The sequence below is a fragment of the Patella vulgata genome, chromosome 2, assembly GCF_932274485.2.
Source record: "Patella vulgata chromosome 2, xgPatVulg1.2, whole genome shotgun sequence".
In the NCBI taxonomy this organism is placed as follows: domain Eukaryota; kingdom Metazoa; phylum Mollusca; class Gastropoda; family Patellidae; genus Patella; species Patella vulgata.
The window spans coordinates 57,397,513-57,403,015 of NC_065880.2; positions in this window are offsets into that span (position 1 = coordinate 57,397,513).

A 5,503-nucleotide genomic window follows, 5' to 3' on the forward strand; every position below is an offset into this window, starting at 1 on the left:
TAACGGTATGTCGTCTATTACAACACTCTTACATACATTTATATGTACAGTATAACATCTGTCTTAGCAGATATTTTTTTATAAAACAGTCAATATTATCTTGTCAGCTATTATACGAAAGAAATACAGGTTTTCCCAAAGATAAATAGGTTAAAAATTAAGGTAATCAGCGCAGGTGTACTCACTTTATCAAACAAAGCGTAACTCAAATCTTACCCCAAAACACGATCTGTTACGACAATTCACAAATCGATTGATAATAGATAATACATAGTCATTATTTACCAAACACAGATATGTAATTTAGAACTAATCTGTAATAAACATATATTCCAAATTGTCCCCCTTGGGACAAAATAAAAAGTTAAGTTTTACTTAGAGTATCTCAAGGGCAACTTTTCAAACACGATATCAAAGCAGATCTACAGTAGTAGGCGTATTTTGTAACATAAATTGCTATCTGAAAATTAACCGATTGGTTTAAAGAAAACAGTTATTAAATAATGAATTGTTAAAATACTGTGAGAAGTGTCGGAATGTCGGTCTGCTGGGACGTCTGGATTGACAAATAAAATGGTTTTAGAAACGAAGAATGAAGAAATTGTATTTTTTTATAACCGCTAAAAAGGGGCATTGAAAGTTTCTTCCGGTTAGGTAGGATCAGCCAGGTCAATTAATTTTTGTAAATTTTCTTTTAAAACTGAAATCGAGTGTTCCTTACCGGCGACAGAAAAATAAAATATAGACTTATTGGAAACTTGCTGATTTAAAACATACCTACGAAACCGGAGCTGTGCCTTCAGTGCCTCTTTTATTTCCCTATCTGTAAGTTGTAAAAGCCCATTTTCCATACCCTCTTTACTTTTCCAAAGACCCACCCCGATAATTTCTGTTGTTAGGCGCTCTTTTTTCCTAATCTCACGTTTCCCCTTTTGTACTAATTCATTCTTTTTTGCCAAAAGAACCGCTAGCTTTTTTTTTCGATTTCTTCCCGTCTTTGCCTAAATTTAAAAAGTTGATTTTTAGTTATCGTTTGAGCATCCATTAAGACCAAATTACGTTTATCAGGTGAAAGATTTTTTAGCCATTCATCAGATTTATTCATTTTACATAAAATGGACGCTTCGTTGCCAAAAATATTAGACGAGGGCGCGATTAATCTATCGAGATGACTGAACACGGTTTCCGGTAATTTGTTGTGAGGCATGGCAGAACTCGAACACGAAGGATTAAAGTCATCTCGATACTCAAGTAAAATTTTTGCAATGTACTTTCTAAACTCGGCAAAGAGGACTTCCAAAATATGGATCAGGGTTGAATTAAAAGTTAAATCAGAATCAAATTTCGTCAGGTTAGCAAGGACCGAATCATTTTCAATTTTAATTAGAGATTCAAATGGGTGTGATTTACCTTCAACAAAGTTTTCAATATTAGGGTTTTCCAAAAAATCATGTAATTCCTGATAAATAGTTTTCATGTCAAGTGCATTAATGCCGCTTTCTAGTATGCGCCACAGTGGAGCTGTAATTAATTTATCTATCAAGCCCAAAGCCTGGCACTCAATATGAAATAACGGAATTTTAATATCCAAAAATATGCTTTGGGTCAATCTATTTTCTGTTCCAAAATCACCAAGAAAATTTGTTATATGCTTGGCCATATAATTTACAATTGCGACAATGTGGAAAATAATATTAAACCGGTTATCATGAAATGGCGTTAGCGGTAATTTTGAAATCCCAAGGGACTTAAGATACAACTTAAAAGGCAAATAACAACCCGACTTTTCGTCCCCACCCTTTGTAAAGGCTTTCGGTTGGTCCGAACCAATCGAACACACCCAGGTTCGTTTGGCAAAAATGAAGAAGCGGTTTTAAACGTTTGGGCCGAATACATTTTAAAATACATTTCCTCAAATTTCTTCAATTCAGACGCACTTTTATCGGCCAAACCAGTTAACAGATGAAGACCGCAAAAGAAATGATTTATATTTAGGTGAATATTTCGCTCTGAATCTGATAAATCAGACCAGTTTTCTACTAATTTAGAACAAATATTGCCTCTGTACTGTGTAAATAAATTGTTAAAAAGCTTTTCGGTGCTGGCTCTGTCGGACATCGTATTTCTAATTTCGAAAATTACGGATTTACTAATGGGCCCAGCTATATCATCAAGATCTGCCAAAATTTCATTTAAAGTTGCAAGAGTAGTTTGCGCAGATTTATCAGCCATATTCCGAAGACCAATAATAATTGGCGTATGAGTCGAGTCAGCGGTTAGTGCATATGTACCGAATTAGGAGCCAAATTATAAAGTGGTGTTTTTTGCTGACTTTAAGGTTTCCGAAACATGCTTTAAAGATACACCTCGCGCTCACATGATATTCTTTGAACTCTAGTTCTTTTTGGGGCATAATTAGATTTCAGTCCCGCGACAGCCAAACATGCGGTTATAACCGCGTTGACGTTCCTATCGGAAACGTTGAGGTTTTTTAGTTACATGACCAAATTATGGCATTCTGGAGTGTATCTTTGATTTTTGACATACAAAATTACTTCTTCGCCACGAGGTTGGGACTTACAACCAGTTTTTTTATTTGCCAAAACTTTATTATTATTAGCCTTCGCGCGAATCAATTCTTTTGAGGTCTTCCTTAGTCGATTTTTTAAACGGAAATTTTTTTTTGTACGTATTGACCCTTCTTAATAAATTCTTATTTTTCCTATTTAATTTGGTCAAAGTCGCAGCATCGACAGATGTCTGTGTCTCTCTATTTATTAAATGTACCGTGCTGGTATCTGCCGATGGTGTCTTGTCCACTAACCCAGGGAAAAAAGGACTGTCGAGATAATCGTCATATAATTTGAAAGCGTTATTAGAATTATTTTTATTTTTACCCAGCTTTCTAGTCTTTGTCTTCAGTCTGGCCAGCCTACTTTGAATACCTTTGTTATCAAACGTCACGCAGTCGTCATGTAAAGCAGTACTTATAGACCGGTGCTCCGTATTGGTCGGAAATTTATTAATAATGCCTAGTACTAGCCTATTTGTAATTCTTGCGAAGGGAAGATTAGTTATTGTACTGAGATCTTAGTCATCGCCCAAACCAATGCTGGATAGTAATTCATCGTTGGACGTCATGCTTGCTAATTGAATGGGTTGACAACAAATTAAAACAAGTCAGTCGGTCAATTCCTAAACAAATTAAAAAGATTTGTTTCCCTTTAACCATAAAAGCCAATAGTCTCGAACAGTAAATATAGTCAACCGAGACTATTGTGCGTTTCGATTAATTCCCGGTAGCAAATTTAAGATACGAAACAATTTGTTTATTTTCTAACTTGACACCAGCCGTCTTAGCGATTCCACGAAGATTTTAGGAACCTTTAAAAAATTAAAAGATAACTACGGCTTTTTTTCTTATCCCGTCTAAAACAAGTTCTACGGAGATGTGAAATCGCCGAAACTAAATGACAACACTCTGTAGATAAATAGCGAATTGAAAAATAAAAACGACAATAATTTTTAGAATTTTGAACGTAGTTTGCGATCAAATAATTTCTAAAGACAAACGCGTGATGAAATAAATTTTAACTTGTCTTTATCTACCATCTGATGTTGTGACAATACCACGTGCATGGCCATATATAGTGGATATTTGCTGCGATGAATTACTCGCACGTGCTCCCAGCGGACCCGGCGGTGTTTTGTCATCATTCAGAAATTCGTCGTTGGACAGTCAACAACTCTCCAGGTAAGACCGAATTTCTTAGCGGATAATTATTGTTGCATGGGTCACCCTACCGCTGGGTTAAAATCGGAGTCATCCGATGGCATCGACAGTTGGTTATGGTGTTGTCGTGTTAATAAATGTCTAATTAATAAGTTATTTAACATTTCAGGCATAATAGGCAGATTTGCATCGTGCATTTATAATGTCTTCAAGTTACAATCAAAAGCTGCACATCGTCCAATTTTCCCGCCAAAAAAACGTGTCTTTTTTAGAGTTCTAGATGTATTCATGAAATGAATAAATAATGTAAAAGATATATCTGAAATAGGCCTGTCAATAAAAAAAAACAGAGCCAAAACACAGTTGAGATATCGATAACATAAATTAAGTGAGAAATACAAGAAATCGCTTCAATGGAAATCACGTTTTGACTTTTGAAAACAACAACGTTGGCAATTCATATCGATATCAAAAGACGTTTCCTACCTGATACATTGAAATTGCGGGTCTTTTTGGTTACAAAGTGCGTGGTTTCCCGGATTTCTATCTGCTAAATAAACTTTTCTGCTTCCTCTAAGGAATTAAAGATTTTTGTTGGCAGGTCCGTCGCCATAGCTCAGCTGGCAGTTCAGTCGCCATATTTCTCTGTTCTGAATAATATCCAGAAAGCGACCTTCACCGATCATGTCAAGGCGTGGTTAGGTTTTTTAATTCCCGCCTACAAATACGTTAGAATGTCTGGTCATTTAGCTATTGGTAGCTCCCCCCCTTTTGTGTTTTTACTAGGGGCGATATAGCATCAACCGTACGAAGCGAGGCCGCTGTTGAGCGATGCCGCATGTCAGTCAATTTGATTGAAAGTTCGATATACATGTATACGGCCTTGATATTATGTTTAGTTGTGTTTAAAATGAGAGTTTGGATGTCGGTATTATAGGCTACGCTCTTTTGTCACTTGCGTTTACAGAAAAATTATAGAAATTGATAAACATCGCAGCTAGGATCACTGTTCGGGAGTTACGCAGGCCTACCAGTTACAGTACAAGAAGTCGGCTATAATTATGCCTCATTGATTTGGTCAATTCCTTTCAAACTTTCGCTTCTTATCTATATATTAAAACTCTTATTTTTTATTTGTAGTAAAAATAAATGTGATACGAATTGAATTGCAACCCCGTCTCAAACCACAGCCATTGAAAACGTTACTTGATAATCGAGATTATGTAGGTGGAGTTAACGCCTGTCAATCAAACGATCGTCCATTCTCGGAGACGGTGAAGAGAGAGTTGACTCCCATTTCTAGTCAAAAATTACAATAGTGATAACTTTGTTCAGAATAAAGTAATTTTGACTGAAATTTTCAATATATTTTTCTTTCATTATCTATTTTTCTTTCATCATCTATTTTTGAACTGATATAGCAAGAATGGCCAACTCTCTATTAAAATCTCCCATAATGTATCTTTAAATGGGTAACAGTATCAATGAGGAATTCACTGAGCAAAATAATACATTACTTTTAAATTTATGTGTCTTAAATACTTTTAAGTTCTTTGATCTTTTCTGTTTTGTTGAAATCATGACGTCCCGCTTTGAAATGCTAAATGATCACATAATACCCTTTAGTTTGAATATATTTGGTACATTATCTTTCATCTTAATACACACCTTGGTTATTATTATTTTACTTACTTTTTCTTCAGAAATGCTATTTGTTTTTTTTACAGGAGTCAAGGCTGCTGCAATCAGAGTTTAAAGGCAACTGAAGAA